At 40.4% G+C, this 23,655-nt stretch overlaps 1 long non-coding RNA gene across 1 annotated transcript in view; it reads left to right on the forward strand.

The window, feature by feature from the left end:
- The first annotated feature begins 3,180 nt into the window (after positions 1 to 3,180).
- Positions 3,181 to 23,655, forward strand: part of LOC309872844 — an 802,828-nt gene continuing 782,353 nt past the window's right edge. Inside the window, exon 1 of the long non-coding RNA XR_014316130.1 lies at positions 3,181 to 3,389. This is a non-coding gene — a long non-coding RNA (uncharacterized lncRNA). The remainder of the gene's footprint in view (positions 3,390 to 23,655) is intronic.

Raw genomic sequence — 23,655 nt, forward strand, 5'->3', positions numbered from 1 at the left:
ATAGAAACATTTAACTGGAAAAGTGCCTCCAGGAGCTGATAACTGTTACCTGTCATGAATTCCTCTTTGGAGAAGTGTGGAGACAGAGGGCATCATATCTTAGCATGCAGAAAAAGCCGGAGAAGACCAGCACCTGTCTTCTTAGGGATTCATCTGTCCTCAGTTGTTATAACTGAACCATCAGTTTCATTTGTCTTTAGAGGAATTTTGTTAATGGCTCTCCTTAGACTCTAACTTGAGAGAAAAATAAACATCTCTCTTGTTTAAGCCACTTCTATTTTTGGATGTTTGTTACAACACTAAACCTGAGTCCTGTATTCACTAGGCATGAACGTGTGCCCTAATTGTGGCCAACTGGACATGGGAGGTGATTTTCTGGGGTGCTTTTGGAAAATGTTTTCCTCGTTCCAAAGGTGCATAAGGAAGGTAGCCTGTCTCCACCTAGCTTTTGGACATTGCTGTGTAAGGCTATGAATCCTGCGGCTGGAGCAGCCATCTTCTGACCTTGAAGAGCCAATCCTACAGATGAAAGCTATCCTGCCAAGGCTGGAAAAGGGGAAAGAGGGGACCGTCCAGGGGTACTGGATGCTGTCCCCTGAGCCATGTATAAACCAACCCAAGAATGCCTAGTTCCAGACTCCCTGTTACATGAGATGATGACTATCTGATGCTAAAACCATCTCTAGCTAGTTTTTATGTTGCTTCTAGCCAAAGAAGTTCTAGCTACTTGGAGAGTTTCCTCATCAGCTCATGGGCTCAACCAAACCATCCCAGGCTCCATGCTAGAGGAAGCCTCAGGATTTTGCATTCTTCCTGCCTTGGTCCAAAGTGCTGTGGCTCCTCTAGGATCTCCAGTCTGCATCATATCCCTCTCTGGCCAGGCCTGCCAAGGGCTGTGAAGGCTCATTCCACCCAACATCAGGATTTATTAGGCACCTATCAGTCCATTAGGCTATATGTGAGCTCTTAAATTTCCTGAGCCTCTCTTTACTTTATCTGCAGAGTAAGTTAATATATATATATATATAACTGCCTCTCTTAAAGGATCTTTGGATGAATTAAATTAGATAATGGATTATTTTTAAAGTTTGTCATACAAGGGGCTGATATCCAAGATCTATCTATCCAAGACCCAAGAATTTCTCAAACTCAATACCAAAAAACAAATAATCAAGTCAAAAATTGGGCAGAACACATGAACAGACACTTCTCCAATGAAGACACACAAAGGCTAACAGACACATGAAAAATTGTTCATCATCATTAGTCATCAGGGAAATTCAAATCAAAATGACATTGAGAGGGGCACCTTGGTGGCTCAGTGGGTCAAAGCCTCTGCCTTCGGCTCAGGTCATGATCCCAGGGTCCTGGGATCGTGCCCCGCATGTGGCTCTCTGCTTAGTAGAGAGCCTGCTTCCTCCTCTCTCTCTGCCTGCCTCTCTGCCTACTTGTGATCTCTGTCAAATAAATAAATAAAATCTTTTTTTTAAATGGCATTGAGATACCACCTACATCAGTTAGAATGGCAAAATTAACAAGGCAAGACATAACAAATGTTGGAGAGGATTTGGAGAAAGGGGAAACCTCTTACACTGTTGGTGGGAATGCAAGTTGGTGCAGCCACTTTGGAAAACAGTGTGGAGGTTCCTCAAAAAATTAGAAATAGAGCTACCTTATGACCCTGCAATTGCACTACTGGGTAGTTACCTCAAAGATACAGATGTAGTGAAAAGAAGGGCCATCTTCACACCAATGTTCATAGCAGCAGTGTCCACAATAGCCAAACTATAGAAAGAGCCAAGATGCCCTTCAACAGATAAATGGATAAAGAAGATGTGGTCCATATACACAATGGAATATTACTCAGCCATCAGAAAGGATGAATACCCACCTTTTGCATCAACATGGATGGGACTGGAGGAGATTGTGCTGAGTGAAATAAGTCAAGCTGAGAAAGTTAAATATCATATGGTTTCACTTACTTGTGGAACATAAGGAATAGCATGGAGGACATTAAGAGAAGGAAGGAAAAAATGAAGGGAGGCGGAAATCAGAGTGGGAGACAACCCTATGGACTCCAAGAAACTAACTGAGGGTTTTAGGAGGGGAGTGGGGGATGGGTGATCCTGGTGATGGGTATTAAGGAGGGCACGTATTGCATGGAGAACTGGATATTATACGTAAACAATGAATCATGGAACACTACATCAAAAAATTATAATGTACTGTATGGTGACTAACATAACATAATAAAAAATAATAAAATAAAAATAAAAAAATAAAGTTTGTCATATGTCAGTTTATCCTACTAGAAAGTGAATTCTTTTTTTAAAATATTTTATTAATTTATTTGAGAGAGAGAGAGAACAAAAGCAAGGAGGGGCAGAAGGAGAGGAAGAAACAGACTTTCTGATAAGCAGGAAGCTGGACATGGGGCTTAAACCCGAGATTCCAAGGTCATGACCTGAGCCAAGGGCAGATGCTTAACCAACTGAGCCATGCAGGCACCCTTAAAAAGTGAATTCTTGAGCACAAATGAATGACAATATCTGTATAATCCCCAGAACTTATGACAGGGTCTAACACCAAGCAGATACTCAGTAAATATTTACAGATGAACTTTAGATATGACCAGCCAGGCCACAGCAGTTTTCTCTAGGTACAATAATTGGTTCAGAGTTGGCTGAAGCCAAGCTAACTGGGCCAAGCAAAGTGAATCCCAAGACTTTTGCTTAGGCAGCTGGAAATTAGATTCACTTCCCACTCAACTTCTCAACTGTGGAAGGTTCTTAGTCCAGAACTGCTGCAACTAACTTGCCACACAAGAGGAAAGACTGCTTGAGTACGAAATCTCAGACAGAAAACTAACAGGGTTTTGATGACATAATTTAAGGCCCTGAATCAAACCATACCTGAAGACCACTTGGGTTTTTCCGATTACATGAAGAAATATTTCCTCCTCCTTATTTTATTTCTTAGGAAGGTTTGGGATTCCCAACTGCTGTGATGAATAACAGAATGCTACTTGGTAAGTAGGTGAGCCCATATGTCTGTATGAAATCACTCCTGCTGGACAGTTTAGAAAAAGTGCTGATGGCTAGTACGGGCTTTGCTCTGACTGAGTATGGTGTGGTAAATAATTCCTTTTGCTGTGGAAATTAAGAAACAATCAGAGGGGTGCCTGGGTGGCTCAGTGGGTTAAGCCTCACTTCAGCTCAGGTCATGATCTCAGGGTCCTGGGATCGAGCCCCACATCGGGCTCTCTGCTCAGTGGGGAGTCTGCTTCCCCTCTCTCTCACTGCCTGCCTCTGTGCCTACTTGTGATCTCTGTCAAATAAATGAATAAAATCTTTTAAAAAAATAAAAGGCAATCAGATGGGGTCACCTGGGTGGTTCAGTCAGTTGAGCATTTAACTCTTGATCTGAGCTCAAGTCTTAACCTCAGCTCAAGTCTTGATCTCAGCTCAGGTCTTGATCTCAGGGTCATGAGTTTAAGCCCTACGTTGGGCCCCATGCCCAGTGTGAAGCCTATTTTAGTAAAAAAAAAAAAAAAAAGCAATCAGATGGTTTCCTTGCTCCAAAAATGTTCTAGAGAATCTACAAAATAATTCACAAACCAAACCAAGAACAAAGAACCAAACCAAGAACATCCAATGTTCATTCTACTCTTCTGAGTAACCTCCCCTTAGAAAGTCAATTGGGCACAAATATGTCTTCAAATTTGTTCTTTAATGGCAAGTTTCTTTCTTTTGCCAACCAGAGGGTACCCTTTGTAATTGAAGGTAGTCCCAAGACTGCCTGAACAAGGGTGGCCAGAAGAACACAACTGGCTGGAGTAGACTAGCACCATAGAGCGGCAAAACCACTAGTTTGAATGGCAAACGTCTTCACCCTTGAGTACAGCAGGACTGTAGGCTCCACATACTCTCCCAGGCTGGGTCCTAAGGTTCCAAGAGGTGTATTGGTGAGCTCTGAAAATTAGCATCTTGTGAGGGAACAAGGGAAGCAGGGTGGGGCAGAGAGAAGATGGGGCTATGGCACCGTCACTACAAATACTCAGCCAAACTCATGGGGAGCTCTGGGGTTGAAATAGCCTTCAGAGTTGTTCCAAGTTGGAGCAAGGGGGCTGAGACTTTAGACTCCTAACCTGGCCAGTCCCAAAGAAGGGGGTTTGGCTTTTGGGAGAGGTAACTCTCTTTAACTGAGAATGGGTTACTGGAGAGGAACACAGAGAGAGCCATTAGCAGCCATCTCTCCAGGCAACTGGGGAGGCGGTGATCTGGGGATCTTCCTAACACTTTACACTGTCCACTACACTCCTGACTCTGCCAGAAACCTTGTCAGGATATGGGAGTGTCCCTAGTCCTCTCCATACTTGGCTTCCTTTCTCAGAGATCCCTGGCTTTTACTTTTGGGATCATCCCCCAATCCCTGAAACACCAGTGCCCAAGGAACAGTGGGCAAATGGCCAAGCCTCAAGGCCCCTCAGTCAGTCCATCACAAGTGTCCTTGGTGCTTAGGCTGGTGGGATTTACCCTTCTTTTGTCACCCAGTGGACCCCTCATTCTTTCCTCCTCTATCCTCAGAACTCACTCTGGAACTCACCCTCCGCCATGCCTTCTCTGAATGATACACCTGTGGATCCTCTCTTGGCACATGCCCCAGTAGGATTCTGCCCATGAACTGATGGGTGGAGGGTCTCCTTCCAATGGAAATTTTGGGGCTTATCTTCTCATGAACACCAAGAAGAGCTGTTGGCATACGATGGTGGCTTCTCAGAAGTGCTCGCCTCCATCTGGCTGCTCTGAGGAATTCATGGTTCCCCTCTCTGGTTGGGGGATCGTGGGGCCCCGAGAGCCTCCTGCTATGCCCAGCAGGGGCCTGTATGCACGGCAGGGAGTGAGGAGCATGTCCTGTGGCTGGCAGATTCCTGGGAGGCACCATCAGTTGTGTTTCACTCTCAGACTTCCTCCGGCCTGTGTGGGAGGCCTGGCCACGCCAGCCGACACGTGTGGCACAGCGGGCTGGGTTGCAAAATATATCCGGCATGGCAGTTGGTGAAAAAGTTATGCAATCGCCACCAACTTACGGAAACCACCGTGAGATGCTTTCTGGGAGGAGAGACGCCTGGCTTTGCCATCCTGGCCACAAGCTGGGGTTCCACACTGGGGCTCTGGAGTGGCCCAGCCTGTGGGGTGTCAAGAACCATGACAGATCTTCCCCGAAGCCACCTGGGAGCATGTGAGCTGCAAGCCCCAGCATCGCTGGCATCTTCTCCCTGAGGGGCTCTAGTCCACTCTCTGCTTCACACCCTACCAACTCCCCAAAACAGTCTAATTTGGTTATCAGTTGCCCCTCGGACTCCCAGATCCTCCACAGGAGGTCCCACCTTACAAAGGGACAGGGCCAACCTTGGAAGGGAATCTGGAGGGGATGTTTTTGGAGGGAATGGGTAGGAGAATGGAGACCCATCCTGAAAGGAGTTGAAGTGGCTCATTGTGGAGAAGGAGACCTAGCCAGTGACTCTATGGCTCTGCAGGGCTGTCCCAAGGCAGGGGGGAAGCAGGTGGCATTCAAAGCATCAATGACAAAGCTAAGGTCCATGAAGAAGTGACAGGGAGACAGCCAAATGCCCTCCCAGAAATAACTTCCTCGTGTACAGAGAGCTCTCCATGGATGGGATGGAATGACAAAAGGGAGTGGGCTCATTATCATGAAAGAAACTAGAGAACCACCTGCCAGATGTCACAAAAGTAAGCTAAGCAGCATCTTGGCCCCGTCGTGGAGGTGCCACCCCCCTGCACAGGGCCATAATCAGCCATTCCTGAGAAGTAGCGTAATGGAAGGAATTTGGCGAATCAAGAGGGAACTGGGTGAGGAGTCCACCCCACCCCCGGTAAAGCCCCTCCTGCTCCCCTGCGGCCCACATTCCCCCCCACCACAGAGAAACGGGTTAAGAAAGGGCTTTGAGGCAGAACCCACCTGAATCTGAATCTCAGCTCTGCTATTTACCCTCAGTATAACCCCAGGAAAGTCATTTACCTTCTCCGAGCTGCAGTTGTTCCTCGGATGATGACATGGGAGGAAGGACAGGAGGGCCCCTAAACCAGTAAAAGTTGGTTTTATTTCAGTCTCACCACCTGGCTGCCTTAAATCCTCAAACCAAAACCGTGTTCCTAAGGATCACCACCTTCAAGGATGGCAAAAATGACGCCAAGTTGGAACGCAGGCTTCTCGACATTTTTGTATGTCATCTGTCCGTGTGTCTGTATATTCACTGAGGGGCTATGTGATAGAAGCTGTATGCTTTCTATACTGTTCTTTGCCTTGCTTTTTCACCCAACAATATATCTTAGAGGCCTCTATGCTTGAATATAGATCTACCCCATTCTCCTTAACTGCCTGGTTTAGGAAACGATTATACCGTGATTTATGCAGCTCTCCCTCTGTTAATACACTCTGAGGTTACTTCTGTTTTTTTCACCCTTACAAACAATAAACATCTTCACTGATGCCTTCTAGGGTGTATAAACAAAGGTTCCATTGCCAAAGAAGTGGAACTCCAATGTCAGAGAGTATGTGCCTTTGTAATTTTAACATGTATAGACTGGTGAATATTCATTAATAAATGAACACAATTTTCAATTCGGTTACCTTAACCCCAGAGGCAAATTTCAGGCATTGTGATTTTTCTTCCATGTTTAAATTGCCATTAAAAGTTGCATACAGGGGCACCTGGGTGGCTCAGTGGGTTAAGCCGCTGCCTTCGGCTCAGGTCATGATCTCAGAGTCCTGGGATCGAGTCCTGCGTCGGGCTCTCTGCTCAGCGGAGAGCCTGCTTCCCTCTCTCTCTCTCTGCCTGCCTCTCCATCTACTTGTGATTTCTCTCTGTCAAATAAATAAATAAAATCTTAAAAAAAAAGTTGCACACAAATGGAATGCATCCTTCTTGTAAAAAAAAAAAAAAAAAAAAAGATACCCAGGTGTGTGTGAGTTTTTTAAGTACAAGTCTCTTTCTTCCTGTTCCATCCCTTCTCTCAATTGTGTACATAAACTTCAGATCATTTGCTTTGCATTTACAAAGAGCACATAAACACGGACTTTTTCTTTTTCTTTTTTAATTTATTTGACACAGAGAGAGATCACAAGTAGGCAGAGAGGCAGGCAGAGAGGGGGGAAGCAGGCTCCCTGCTGAGCAGAGAGCCCAATGCAGGGCTTGATCCCTCGACCCCAGGATCATGAACTGAGCTGAAGGCAGAGGCTATAACCCACTGAGCCACCCAGGCGCCCCATGGACTTTTTCTTTTTATATGAATGAGATATAGATGGATAAATGTAAAACTTGATTTTCCACTTTACTGACATAACTTGGACATCTCTCCATGTCAGCATATGTATATCCAGATCTCTAATGGTGGCATAGAATTTTAATGGTGGCATAGAATTTTATTTTAAGAGGCATCATACTAAATTTACTCAGTCCCCAGCTGAAAGACCTTTCGGTGGTTTTCAGTCCTTTGCTATCATAAATGGAGCCGTAGTGAATACCCTGGTACACGCATCTTTGTGTACTCTGAAAATATATTGAACTAAAATAAGCAAAATTAATCTTAGAAGTGTTTGAAGATAGGAGTTAGAAGACAGAAAATTGGTTACTTTTGGCAAAGGCCAGTGGCTAGAAAGGGACACAACCTTTCTGACACAACCTCACAACCAAGAGTTTCCAGGGTGCTGGCAATGTTCTGTTCCTTGATCTGGGGGCTAGTTGCACACATGGAACTGTTCAGTTTGTGACAATTCAGCAAAATGTATGATTATGGAGCACCTGGGTTGTACAGTCGGTTAGGTATCCAACTCTTTGTTTTAGCTCAGGTCATGATCTCAGGGTCATGAGATCCAGCCCTACACTGGGCTTGGTGATAAGCTCAGAATCTGCTTAAGACTCTTTCTGCCCCACCTCCACTGCACATGCAAGCTTTCTTTCTAAAATTAAAAAAAAAAAGTACACTTGCAAGTTTTCCATTTTTCTGTATGTACATTATACTACAACCCAAATTTTATTTTAAAAATAAGTGAAAAAAGAATATACTTGTGTTTTGTTTAGAAAAGCAAGATAAAACTGAAGCTTTGTCATAAGTTAAATCCTAATTTGTGCGAAACTTGCAAACTGAACACAGTGAAATAATTTGCTTACAGATGTTAGACAAGTAATTAGGAGACGCATAGGCTGAGATGGGGCTGAATTTTTCCACAGATTTAAGAAGCCCAGGGTGTTAAGAAAAGCTTTCCTGAGAAAGTAACATTTAAGCTGAACCCTGAAGGATAATGAGATGTTTCTACTGTCTGTTTTTTCTCTTGGGTTTTCAGTCACCTGTATTCTCATATGCCTGGCAACTTTTAATTGAGTGCCAGACATTGTTTTGAAAAATTGTGGTTAATATAAGGTTCTGGGTGACATTATTCTTCAGAAAGAATTTGCATTTACTTCTGGAATAACAGCTAGGAACACTTCCAATTCCAGATCATCTTAATCCAACCATGGAGATGGTCCAAAACTAAGCATCAGTCCCTATGAGGGATGGTCTATTTCTGCTTCACTCATTATTGATTGATTGATTGATTGATTGATTGATTTAAGAGAGAGAGTATGCAAGGGCACAGGAGCAGGGAGATGGAGAAACAGACCCCCTCCCCCCAGCCCCGCTGATGTGGGGTTCAATCCCAGGACACTGGGATCACGACCTGAGCCGAAGGCAGCCACTTAACCGAGCCAAAGATACCACCCAGGTGTCCCTGGCCCACTCTTACTTTTAACAGCAGTTCAGTTGAGAAATAATTCACATATCACACAGTTGACCCATTCAAAGTGTAAAAGTCAATGTTTTTAGAGTCTTCAGAGATACATGCAATCATCAATGCAGCCAATTTTAGAACATTTTTAAAACCCCTACAGAAACCATATAGGATTTACCTATCACCTCTCTTACTACTCCTACTCCCCCCAACCCTAAGCAACCACTAATCTACTGTCTCCATAGATTTGCCTATTTGGATATTTGATATGAATGGAACTATATTATGTATGATCTGCTTTCTTCACTTACCACAAATGTTTTTGAGGTTCATTTGTGTTGTAATACTGTATCAGTACTTCATTCATTTTTATGGCTGAATAATATTCCATGGTATGGATAGACCACATTTTATTTATTCATTCATCAGTTAATGAATACTTGGATTGTTTCTACCTTTTGGCTATTATAAATAGTGCTTCTGGGGCACCTGGGTGCCTCAGTGGTTTAAAGCTTCTGCCTTTGGCTCAGGGTCCTGGAATCAAGCCCCATATTGGGCTCTCTGCTCAGCGGGGAACCTGCTTCCTCCTCTCTTTCTTTCTGCCTGCCTCTCTGCCTGCTTGTACTCTCTGTCAAATAAATAAATAAATAAAAATCTTAAAAAAAAAAAATAGTGCTTCTAGGGGCACCTGGGTGGCTCTAGCCGTTAATCATCTGCCTTCAGCTCAGGTCATGATCCCAAGGTCTTGGGATTGAGCCCCACAACAGGCTCCCTGCTCAGTGGGAAGTCTGCTTCTCCCTCTCCCACTCCCTCTGCTTGTGTTCCCTTTCTCGCTGTGTCTCTCTCTGTCAAATAATAAATAAAATCTTTTAAAAAAATAGTGCTTCTATAAACACTAGTATTCAAAATTTTTTTAAATCATAGAGACTTTTTAAAAAAAGATTTTATTTATTTATTTGACAGAGTTCACAAGTAGGCAGAGAGGGAGGCAGGGGGTGGGCGGAGAGCGGAGAGCCTGAGCAGAGAGCCCAATGTGGGGCTCGATCCCAGGACCCTGGGATCATGACCTGAACCACCCAGGTGCCCCCATAGAGACTTTTTTTTTTAAGGATTTCATTTATTTATTTCATAGAGCACAAGCAGGGGGAGTAGCAGGCAGAAGCAAGAGGGAAAAGCAGGTTCCCTGCTGAGCTGGGACCCCCACTGTGGACTCAATCCCAGGACCCTGGGATGGTAACCTGAGCTGAAGGCAGACGCTTAACAGACTGAGCCACCCAGGCGCCCTTGTATTCAAGTTTTTGTGTGAACATGTATTTTCATTTCTCTTGGGTTGATACCTAAGAGTAGACTTTCTGAGTCGTATGGCATTTAACCATTTGAAAAGCTGGGCGCCTGGGTGGCTCAGTGGGTTAAGCCGCTGCCTTCGGCTCAGGTCATGATCTCAGGGTCCTGAGATCGAGTCCCGCATCGGGCTCTCTGCTCGGCAGGGAGCCTGCTTCCCTTCCTCTCTCTCTACCTGCCTCTCCATCTACTTGTGATTTCTCTCTGTCAAATAAATAAATAAAATCTTTAAAAAAAAAATGAAAAGCTATTAGACTGTTTTCCAAGGTGGCTGCTCCATTTTATATCCCTACCAGCAGTGTATGAGTTTCCACTTCTCCACATACTATTGTCTCATTTTTTTTTATAATTATAGCCATCCTAATGGGGATGAGGTGGTATCTTCTCATTTTAATTTGCATTTACCTGATGACCAGTAATGTTGAACACCTTTCCACATGTTTATTGGACATTGTAGAGCTCCTTGGGAAAGATGCCTACTCAAATCCTTTGACCTTTTTTTTTTTTTAAATTGTTTATCTTTTTACTACTAAGTTATAAGATTTCTTTATCTATTCTAGATACAAGTTCCTAATCAGATACATGACTTGTAAATATTTTCTCCCATTCTGTGAGTTATCTTTTCATTTTCTTGATGGTGTCCTTCAAAACATAAATTTTTTAAAAAACATAAAATTTTTAAATTTTGATGACTTCAATATAAATGGAATTTGCTCATGCTTCAATTGCTCATGCTTTCAGTGTCACAATTTAGAATATATTGCCAAAGATGGAGCCATGAAAACTATCCACATGTTTCTTCTGATAGTTTTCTGATTTTAAGTTTTATATTTAGGTTGTTGATCGGTTTTTGAGTTGGTTTTTGCATACAGTGTGATTAGAAGGGTCCAAATTCATTCTTTTACAGGTGGCTATCCAGTTCTTTAGTACCATTTGTTGAAAAAAAAAGAACTATTCTTCTTCCAGCTTGGCAACATTGTCCAAAAACAATCAACCATAGACACATGGGTTCAATTCTAGAGTCTCAATTCTCTTCCGTTGCTCTATATGCACCTGTCTTTATGTCACTGTGACACAGTCTTGATTACTATTGCTTTGTGTGTTTTTTGGTTTTTTGTTTTTTGGGGTTTATTTATTTATTAAAAAAGATTTATTTGTTTATTTGACAGACAGAAATCATAAGGAGGCAGAGAGGCAGGCAGAGAGAGAGGAGGAAGCAGGTTCCCCACCAAACAGAGAGCCCAATGCGGGGCTCGATCCCATGACCCTGGGATCATGACCCGAGCCAAAGGCAGAGGCTTTAACCCACTGAGCCACCCAGACGCCCTGATTACTGTTGCTTTGTAGTAAGTTTTGAAATCAGAAAATCTGAGTCCTCCTACTTTGTTCTTTTTTTTTTTTTTTCAGGATTATTTTGGCTATGCTTGATCCCTTCCAATTCCATATGAATTTTAGAATCACTTTTTCAGTTTTTACCAAGAAGTCATCTGAGATTCTGACGGGGATTACATTGACTCGGTAGATCAATTTAGAGAGTATTGTCACCTAAATAATAGTAAGTCTTCCAATCCAGAAACATGAAATTTCTCTCCATTTATTTGGAATTTACTTACTGTCTTTCAACAATGTTTTGTAGTTTTCAAGGCATAATTTTTGTACTTCTTTTGTTAAATTTATTGCTGAGTATTTTATTTTTTCAATGGTATTGTCAATTGAATTGTTTAATTAATTACATTTTTGTATTGTTTTTGCAAGTATAGAAACACAATTGGTTTTTGTATATTAATCTCATATCCGGCAAGTATGCTGAATTTGTTTATTATCTATAATAAGTGGTTTCCTTAGGATTTTCTATATAAAATGTCATATTTGTTAATAGAAATAATTTTACTTCTTCCTTTCTGATATAAATCCATTTTATTTCTTTTACCATCTAATTGCCCTGGCTAGATCCTCTAGAACAATGTTTTTTAGTATATGTGCTGCCGAAGCGAGCACTAGAACAATGTTGAATAGAAGTGGCAATAGTGGACATTCTTGTCTTGTCCTTATTCCTAGAGGGAAAGTATCTAGCCTTTCACTATTACATATTACCGTTAGTGATGGGGTTTTTGTAGATGCCCTTTATCAGCTTGAGGAGGTGCTTTCTATTCCAAGATTGTTTAGAGTTTTTATCATAAAAGTGTGTTGCATTTTGTCAAGTGATTTTTCTGCATCTTTTAAGATAATTGCATGTATTTATCCCTCATTCTATTGATAAGCTTTATTTCACTGCTTGATTTTTGGATGTTAAACCAAATTTGCATTCTTGGATAAATACCATATGATCATGGTACCTAATTCTTTTATATATGATGCTGAATTCTGTTTGCTAACATTTTGCTAAGGTTATTTGCACGGGTATTCCTAAGACATATTGGTCTGTAGTTTTCTTTTCATGTAATGTTTTTCACTTTGATATTATGCTGGTCTCATAGAATGAGTTGGAGAGTATTACCTCCTATTCTATTTTTTTGAAGAATTTGTGAGGAATAGGTATTAATTTTTTTTTGAAGATTTTATTTATTTATTTATTTGCCAGAGATCACAAGTAGGCAGAGAAGCAGGCAGAGAGAGAGGAGGAAGCAGGCTCCCTGCTGAGCAGGGAGCCTGATGTGGGGCTCTATCCCAGGACCCTGAGATCCTGACCTGAGCCGAAGGCAGAGGCTTTAACCCAGTGAGCCACCCAGGAGCCCCTAGGTATCAATTTTTTTTTTTAAGATTTTATTTATTTATTTGTCATAGAGAGAGAAGCGAGAGCAAGCACAGGCAGACAGAGTGGCAGGCAGAGGCAGAGGAAGAAGCAGGCTCCCCGCCAAGCAAGGAGCCCGATGTGGGACTCGATCCCAGGACGCTGGGATCATGACCTGAGCCAAAGGCAGCCGCTTAACAAACTGAGCCACCCAGGCGTCCCCCTAGGTATCAACTTTTTAAATGTTTGGTAGAATGCACCAGTGGAGCCATCTGGCCCTGGCTGCTTTTCTTTGTGGTAGTTATTTTAATTACTAACTCAGTCTTTTCACTTGTTAGAGATCTATTCAGATTGTCTATTCCTTCTTGAGTCAGTTTTGGTGCTTTGTGTCCTTCTAGAAATTTGTTCATTTCATCTAAGTTGTCTAATTTATTAGCATGAAATTGCTCATCATATGCCTTTATAATCCTTTTTATTATTGTAAAGTCAGTAGTAATGTCTCTTTCTTTTCTGATTCTAGTCATTTGAGTCTTCTCTCATTTTTCTCTTGGTCAATCTAGCTAAAAGTTTGCCAATCTTCTTGATCTTTTCAAAGAACCAGCTTTTGGTTTTGCTGATTGTCTCTATTGTTTTTCTATTCTTTATTTTCTTAATTTCTACTTTAATCTTCATTATATTGTTCCTTTTTCTTGATTTAGGTTTCATTTGCCCTTATTTCCCCAGTGTCTTAAGGTGGAAGGTTAGGTTACTGATTTGAGATCTTTCTTCTTTTTTGATATAGGCATTTGTCAGATATGTATATTTCCCTCTAAGACTGCTTTGGCTGTCTTGACATGCTCTGTATTTGTTTTCATTCACCTATAAGTACTTTCTAATTTCTCTTTGATTTCCTCTTTATCCTGCTGGTGATACAGGAGGGTATTGTTTAAATTCCACATATTTGTGAGTTTCTTAAATTATTTTGTGTTATTGATTTCTAACTTCATTCCATTGTGGCCAGAAAGCTTACTTAGTATTACTTCTATCCTTTAAAATTCACTAAAGTTTTGGGGCATCTGGGTGGCTCAGTGGGTTAAGCCTCTGCCTTTGGCTCAGGTCATGATCTCAGGGTCCTGGGATAGAGCACCGCATCGGGCTCTCTGTTGGCCAGGAAGCCTGCCTCTCCCCCACTCTCTGCCTGCCTCTCTGTCTACTTGTGATCTCTCTCTCCTTGTCAAATAAATAAATAAAATCTTTAAAAATAAATAAATAAAATAAAATTTACTGAAGTTTGTTTTATGACCTAGCTATGGGCTCTCCTGAAGGATGTTCATGTGCAGTTGAAAAGAACATGTATTCTGCTGTTTGGGGGAATATTCTATAGACATTTATTAGGTTTAGTGGGTGTATAGTGTGGTTGTCTTCTGGGCTTTTTGTTTATCTCCTGTCTAGTTGTTTTGTTTTATCCACTATTGATAGTGGGGTATTGAAATCACTAACCATTATTGTTGAATTGTTTACAACTCCATTTATATCAGTGTTTCATGTGCTTTGATGCTCTGTTTTTAAGTATATATATATATATATATATATATATTTATTTATTTATTTATAATTATTATATCTTCCTGATGGATTGACACTTTTATTGTTATAAAATGTCCCTCTTTATCTTTAGGAACTTCTTTTGTTCTAAGTCCATTTTGTCTATTTGTATAGCCAGTGCAGATTTTATTTGCTGTCCATATGATACATCTTTTTCCATCCGTGTACTATTAATCTATCTGTTTCTCTGAATCTAAAGACCACAAAGAGTTAGAGGTTGGTATTTTTTTTTTTTAGTTCAAACTGATAAGCTCTGCCTTTTACTGCATTATTTAATTCATTCACACTTAATGTTATTACTAATATAGCTAGATTCACATCTACCATTTTACTTTTTATTTTCTATGTGTCTCATATCTTTTTGTTCTGTATCCTTCCTGCTTTTGTTTGTATTAACAATATTTCCTAAGGTAACATTTAAATTTCTTTAGTGACATTTTTACTCTATGTTTCTGAGGTATTCCCTTAGTGGTTGCTCTAGGATTTACCATCAGTTTTTGATTTGTACTAACTTAATTCCAGTGAGATATAGAAATGTTACTTCTATAAAATACTTTCCCCTTTTCTTCCTTTTTTGACATTATACTACATATTATATCTATAAATGTTCTCAACTCAACATTACATTGTTTTAATTATTACTTTATATAATGTCATTCTCTTGAAGAAACTGAGAAGAAAAATCAAATATATATTTATAAGTTTAGTTGCATTACTCTTCTTATTTATCATTTCTGGCTCCCATCATTTGTTCCTGTGGATTAAATTACCATCTGGAGGCACTTCCTTACCCCAAATACAGCTTTGTTCCACCCATCTCTTTCACGCTATATGTTACATTTTAAGATGGTAGAGGCCCAACAATACATTATTATATACATATTGTTTTACACAATAGCTTTTTAAATAAGAGAAGAAAAGAAATATCATTTATACTGTTTCTTATAATTACATAATTATTTTGTCAGTGATCTTTGATTTTTTTGTGTGGATTCAAAATACTGTCCAGGGTAACTTGCCTTCAGCCTAAGAACCTCCTTTAGTATTTCTTGTAAGGTAGGTCTACTGGCAAAAAAAAATTCTCAGTTTTTGTTTATCTGATAATGTCTTTACCTCATTTTTACTTTCAAAAGATAGTTTTGCTGGATAAAGGATTCTTGGTTAACCATTTTTTTTCTCTGTCAGTTTGAATATGTTATCCCACTGCCTTCTGAACTCCACTGTCTCATGAAAAACCAGATGTTATTCTTATTGGAATTCCCTTGTTAAGTAATGTCATTTTTCTCTTGCTGTTTTCAAGGCTTTCTCCTGTCCTTTATTTTATTTTATTTTATTTTTAAGTACTCTCTACACCCAACATGGAGCTTGAACTCATGACCCTGAGATCGAGCCACACACTCTTCTGACTTAACCAGCCAGGCACCCCATTCTTGTCTTTGATTTTCAACATTTTTACTGTATAATATGTCTGTTTGTAGATCTCTTTGCATTTTCCTACTTGGAATTATTTGAGCTTCTCAGACATACAGATTAATATATTTTCAATAAATATGGGAAGTTTTCAACCATTACTTTTTCAAATATTTTTTTCGGCTCCTTTTTCTCTCCCCTTCCCTTTTGGTACTCTCACTGTGTGCATGTTGGTGTGTTTGCATGGCTTTCCTGAGTCTCTGTTTATTTTTCTTAATTCTTTTTTCTCTCCCTGTTCATTAGATCAATCACATTATCTCTATCAGCCTATCCTCATGTTCACTGATTCTTTCTTCTGCCAATTCAAATCTACAATTGAGTTCTTCCTGTGAATTTTTTCATCTTATTTTTACTTTTCTCCAAAATTTTACTCTTTTACTATAGAATTTTCATTTATTTTTTAAAAATTATTTCTCTTTGGGGCACTTGGGTGACTCAGTGGGTTAAGCATCTGCCTTCAGCTCAAATCATGATTTCAGGATCCTAGGATCAAGCCCTGCATCGAGCTCTCTGCTTGGCAGGGAGCCTGCTTCCCCCGACAACTACCTGCCTCTCTGCCTACTTGTGGTCTCTCTTTCTCTCTGTCAAATAAAGAAATAAAATATTTTTAAAAATTATTTTTCTTTATTGATATCTTCTACTTAATGCAACATGCAGCATTATTATTATACTTTCCTTTACCCATCATGGTTTTCTTTAGTTTCATGGACATATTTATGATGGGCACTTTGAAATCTTTAGTTTCTATTGCCTTTTTTTTCCCTGGTGTATGGGTCATACTTTCTTGTTTCTTTACATTAGTCATAAATTTTTGTTGGAAACTTGACATTTTAGATGACATATTATAGCAATTCTGGGTACTGGTCTCTGTGGTACTGTCTCCCTCTTGTTTCAGACTTGCTATTTTTATTTATCTGGGGTTTTTTGGGGGTGGGTTTTTTGTTTGTTTGGTTGGTTGGTTTGGTTCATTTTTTAATGTTGGGTTGAATTATATTAGTGAAGTCATCTCTCACTGCCATCCTGCAGTGTGAGGCCTCTAATGTTGCTCCTCAGGGGTTGCACCTTGAAGATACCCACAGTTACTCTGGGATAAAAATCATGTGGGCAGATTTCATTTTGACTGTTTCTTTTCCTCACCATATCCAGCTGCTAAGCTTCACTAATTGGGGTTGATTGTTTTATTATTTTCATCAGTGCTTTGGGGGCATAATAGCTCCACAAATTCATCCAATCAATCCAGGCTTCTTTGAAGGAAATAATATGTAGTACAGAATTTAACTACTTGCCCTAAAATACATCTGGCCTATAGCCTCAGCCTCTGGGAGAATCAATTATTGCCTTGATAAGGAAATGGAGCCAAATATCAGGAAGAGTTCTCTGAGTGTCCCTTCTCTCCCATATTTTAACTTTGCAATCCCTCATTGCCATGGTAACTCTTCAGAGAGATGTTTTTGAGATATTTGGTTCACATTTTCTAGTTATTCTCAGAGGAAGGGATGGTCTGGAACAATATAATCTACCATTGATAGAAATTCAAACTTTAGTGATTACCAATGCAGATGGGGAGGAAGACTTGAGTGGAAGAATCATTTAAGAGGTAGGATCAATAAGACCTATTGATTGGTTGACTATATGTGAGAAGGCGGAGAAGATCAAGACAATATGGGGGTTTCTGGATCTAGAAATTTCATGGTTACTGGGGTCCTTCACAGAGACAGGGATCCAGGAAGAGGAGCCATATGATGAAAAGGAGAGAGAATGAATTCAATATTGGATATTCTGAATTTAAAATGCCTGTGTACATTCCAATGTCCAGGAAGTAATGCAATATTGAGGTCTGAAGTGCAAGAGAGAAGCCTAGCAGGGACAGAAAGATTTGAAAGTTATAAGCAAAGAGGTGAGAACTGAAACCATGGGAGTGGATAAGAGGGTCAAAAGAGAAGAGGAACCAGGGAAGATCCTTGGAAGACATTGACTTTTCAGTGATGAAAATCACTGAAATTGGCTCAGAGACTGAACAGCGAAAAAATCAGAAGGAATTTAGAAGAGTACAGAGGATAGAGAAGAAATCAAAGGAGTAGGGAGGGATCCACACAACATATGGTCCAAGCAAATGAGAGAGGTACTTTCCATAGATGTCTCAGTGATAATGGAGGCAGAAGCCAGATTTCTAAGGCTCATGGAGTAAGCAGGTAGTAAAGAAATGGAAGACAGATGGTAGACAATGGTAAAACTCTTTTCAGAAGTTCTTAGGAGGTATTTGTTGAAGATCCCTATTCTACTGAGTTCACCTACTGTAGAAATTGTGTATGCAGCATTCCTGCAGTCTACATTGGATGTTTTTGCTCTCCCACCTCCCATTGCTCTTTTAGGACAATTGAGAGAATTCCCATTATCGCGGCCTCATTGTTGAATCCAACAATTTGTTTTTTCCCTCAATGTACCTATTCATTCAGTATATTTAACACTGTTAATCATTCATCTCTACCTCTGATCCAAGACAAAACTTGTGGTTTTAAAATATGAGTGCGCATTCTTTGACATTTTCCCCCTTTAACCCTTTTCCCATGAGTATGGAAAGGCTTTTGGCTAGTTCTATTAATAGATTATGGTGGAAGTGATACTATGGAAACTTAAATGCTAGGTCATAAGAGGTCATGAAGCTTTCTGCCTTGTTGCTGGAACCCTTGGTCCCAGAGTGCTGAGGCACCATGTAAGAAGTCCAACCATTGGGGAGGAGTCAAGATGGCGGAGAAGTAGCAGGCTGAGAAGACATCAGGTAGCAGGATATCAGCTAGATAGCTTATCTAACCATTGCGAACACCTACAAATCCAATGGGAAATCGAAGAGAAGAAGAGCAACAATTCTAGAAACAGAAAATCGACCACTTTTTGAAAGGTAGGACCTGTGGAGAAGTGAATCCAAAGTGACGGGAAGATAGAACGTGGGGGGGGGGGGGGCTGGATCCTGGCAAGCAGTGGAGCAACAGAGCACAAAATCAGGACTTTTAAAAGTCTGCTCCACAGAGGGACATCGCTCCAGAGACTAAACTAGGGGGAACCCCATATAGTGTCAGTGTAACCCTAGGTCCTGCGGGGTCACAGTAAGACCAGGGGTGTCTGAGTGTTGCAGAGCTCACAGGTATTAGAGCAGGGAAGCCCGCTACAGAGACAAAGCCGAGGAGTGAGCTCTCAGCTGGGGGTTACCTTGAACCAGTCGCAGGCTGGGTGAGCTTGGAGCGTGGCCGCAGGCCACAGAGACACAAATGACCAGGCGCTTTTCTCCAAGTGCGAGTGACTGAGCGCTTTCCTCCAAGCACAACCAGAGGCCAAGGAGATGGGGGCAGTTGGGTGCTTTTCTCTGAGGGCACACTGAGGAGCGGGACCCCGAGCTCTTGGCTCCTCCAGGCCGGAGATTGGGAGGCTGCCATCTTCATTCCTGTCCTCTGGAACTCTATGGAAAGCGCTCAGGGAACAAAAGCTCCCTAAAGCAAACCCAAGCGGATTACTTAACCCGGCCCCTGGTGAGGGTGGTGCAATTCCGCCTGGGGCAAAGACCTTTGAGAATCACTACAACAGGCCCCTCCCCCAGAAGATCAACAAGAAACCCAGCCAAGACCAACTTCACTCACCAAGGAGAACAGCGGGATTCCAGAGGAGAAAGCAAATCTTATCTGGACAAAATGACAAGGCAGAAAAACTCACCACAAAGAAAAAAAAAGAGCAAGAGGCAATACCAAAGGCTGGGGACCTAATCAATATAGACATTGGTAATATGACAGATCTAGAGTTCAGAATGATGATTCTCAAGGTTCTAGACAGGCTCAAAAAAGGCATAAAAGATATTAGAGAAATCCTCTCCGGAGAGATAAAAGCCCTTTCTGGAGAAATAAAAGAACTAAAATCTAACCAAGTTGAAATAAAAAAAGCTATTAATGAGGTGCAATCAAAAGTGGAAGCTCTTACTTCTAGAATAAATGAGGCAGAAGAAAGAATTAGTGACGTAGAAGACCAAATAACAGAGAATAAAGAAGCTGAGCAAAAGAGAGACAAATAAATACTGGACTATAAGGAGAGAATTCGAGAGATAAGTGACACCACAAGACGACACAACATTAGAATAATTGGGATTCCAGAAGAAGAAGGAGAAAGAGAGAGGGGAGCAGAAGGTATTTTGGAGAGAATTATTGCAGAGAATTTCCCTAATATGGCAAAGGGAAGAAACATCAAAGTCCAGGAGATGCTAAGAACGCCCTCAAAATTAATAAAAATAGTCCACACCTCGTCACCTGATAGTAAAATTTACAAGTCTTAGCGACAAAGAGAAAATCCTGAAAGCAGCCTGGAAAAAGAAGTCTGTAACATACAAGGGTAAAAACATTAGATTGGCATCGGACCTAACTACAGAGACCTAGCAGGTCAGAAAGAATGGGCATGATATATTCAGAGCACTAAACGAGAAAAACATGCAGTCAAAAATGCTATATCCAGCTAGGCTATCACTGAAAATAGAAGGAGAGATAAAAAGCTTCCAGGACAAACAAAAACTGAAAGAATTTGCAAACACCAAACCAGCTCTACAGGAAATATTGAAAGGGGTCCTCTAAGCAAAGAGAGACCCTAAAAGTAGTAGATCAGAAAGAAACAGAGACAATATACAGTAACAGTCACCTTATAAGCAATACAATGGCACTAAATCCATATCTCTCAATAGTTACCCTGAATGTTAATGAGCTAAATGCCCCAATAAAAAGACACAGGGTATCAGAATGGATAAAAAAACAAAACCCATCAATATGCTGCCTACAAGAAATTCATTTTAGACCTGAAGACACCTCCAGATTTAAAGTGAGGGGGTGGAAAACAACGTACCCTGCTAATGGACATCAGAAGAAAGCTGGGGTGGCAATCCTTATATCAGATCAATTAGATTTTAAGCCAAAGACTATAATAGGAGATGAGGAAGGACACTATATCATACTCAAAGGGTCTATCCAACAAGAAGACCTAACAATTTTAAATATTTAAATTAAATGCCCCTAACATGGGAGCAGCCAACTATATAAACCAATTAATAACAAAATCAAAGAAATACATCGAGAATAATACAATAATAGTAGGGGACTTTGACACTCTCCTCACTGAAATGGACAGATCATCTAAGCAAAAGATCAACAAGGAAATAAAGGCCTTAAATAACACATTGGACCAGATGGATATCACAGATATATTCAGAAAATTCCATCCCAAAGCAACAGAATATACATTCTTCTCTAGTGTACGTGGAACATTCTCCAGAATAGACCACATCCTGGGTCATAAATCAAGTCTCAACTGGTATCAAAAGATTGGGATCATTCCCTGTATATTTTCAGACCACAATGCTCTGAAGCTAGAACTCAATCACAGGGGAAATGTGGAAAGAACCCAAATACATGGAGACTAAACAGCATCCTTCTAAAAAATGAATGGTTCAACCAAGAAATTAAAGAAGAATTTAAAAAATTCATGGAAACAAATGATAATGAAAACACAACAATTCAAAATCTGTGGGACACAACAAAGGCAGTCCTGAGAGGAAAATATATAGTGGTACAAGCCTTTCTCAAGAAACAAGAAAGGTCTCAAATACACAACCTAACCCTACACCTAAAGGAGCTGGAGAAAGAACAACAAAGGAAGCCTGAACCCAGCAGGAGAAGAGAAATCATAAAGATCAGAGCAGAAATCAATGAAATAGAAACTAAAAAAAAGAACAAATCAACGAAACTAGGAGCTGGTTCTTTGAAAGAATTAATAAGATTGACAAGCCCCTGGCCAGACTTATCAAAAAGAAAAGAGAAAGGACCCAAATTAATAAAATCATGAATGAAAGAGGAGCAATCACAACTAACACCAAAGAAATACAGACAATTATAGGAATATACTATGAGCCACTTGACGCCAACAAATTTGACAATCTGGAAGAAATGGATGCATTCCTAGAGACATATAAACTACCACAACTGAACCAGGAAGAAATAGAAAGCTTGAACAGACCCATAACCAGTAAGGAGATTGACACAGTCATCAAAAGTCTCCAAACAAACAAAACCCCAGGGCCAGATGGCTTCCCCGGGGGAATTCTACCAAACATTGAAAGAAGAACTAATTCCTATTCTCCTGAAACTGTTCCAAAAAATAGAAATGGAAGGAAAACTTCCAAACTCATTTTATGAGGCCAGCATCACCTTGATCCCAAAACCAGACAAGGATCCCATCAAAAAAGAGAATTACAGACCAATATCCTTGATGACAAAGATGCGAAAATTCTCACCAAAATACTGGCCAATAGGATCCAACAGTACATTTAAAGGATTATTCACCACAACCAAGTGGGATTTATTCCAGGGCTGCAAGGTTGGTTCAACATTTGCAAATCAATCAATGTGATACAATACATTACTAAAAGAAAGAACAAGAACCATATGATAATCTCAGTAGATGCTGAAAAAGCATTTGACAAAGTACAGCATCCCTTCCTGATTAAAACTCTTCAAAGTGTAGGGATAGAAGGCACATACCTCAATATTAGCAAAGCCATCTATGAAAAACCCACTGCAAATATCATTCTCAATGGAGAAAAACTGAAACTTTTCCGCTAAGGTCAGGAACACGGCAAGGATGTCCGTTATCACCACTGCTGTTCAACATAGTACTAGAAGTCCTAGCCTCAGCAATCAGACAACAAAAAGAAATTAAAGGCATCCAAATTGGCAAAGAAGAAGTCAAACTATCACTCTTTGCAGATGATATGATACTATATGTGGAAAACCCAAAAGGCTCCACTCCAAAACAGCTAGAACTTGTACAGGAATTCAGTAAAGTGTCGGGATATAAAGTCAATGCACAGAAATCAGTTGCATTTCTCTACACCAACAACAAGACAGAATAAAGAGAAATTAAGGAGTCAGTCCCATTTACAGTTGCACCCCAAACTATAAGATACCTAGGAATAAACCTAACCAAAGAGGCAAAGAATCTATACTCAGAAAACTATGAAGTACTCATGAAAGAAATTGAGGAAGACACAAAGAAATGGAAAAATGTTCCATGCTCATGGATTGGAAGAACAAATATTTTGAAAATGTCTATTCTACCTAAAGCAATCTACACATTTAATGCAATCTCTATCAAAATCCCATCTATTTTTTAAAAGAAATAGAACAAACAATCCTAAAATTTATATGGAACCAGAAAAGACCTCGAATAGCCAAAGGAATATTGAAAAAGAAAGCCAAAGTTGGTGGCATCACAATTCCGGACTTCAAGCTCTATTACAAAGCTGTCATCATCAAGACAGTATGGTCCTGGCACAAAAACAGACACATAGATCAATGGAACAGAATAGAGAGCCCAGAAATAGACCCTCAACTCTATGGTCAACTAATCTTCGACAAAGCAGGAAGGAATGTCCAATGGAAAAAAGACAGCCTCTTCAACAAATGGTGCTGGGAAAATTGGACAGCCACATGCAGAAAAATGAAATTGGACTATTTCCTTACACCACACATGAAAATAGACTCAAAATGGATGAAGGACCTCAATGTGAGAAAGGAATCCATCAAAATCCTTGAGAAGAACACAGGCAGCAACCTCTTTGACCTCAACCGCAGCAACTTCTTCCTAGGAACAAAGCCAAAGACAACAGAAGCAAGGGCAAAAATGAACTTTTGGGATTTCATCAAGATCAAAAG

This window comes from Mustela nivalis (assembly GCF_964662115.1).
Source record: "Mustela nivalis genome assembly, chromosome: 1".
Lineage (NCBI taxonomy): Eukaryota > Metazoa > Chordata > Mammalia > Carnivora > Mustelidae > Mustela > Mustela nivalis.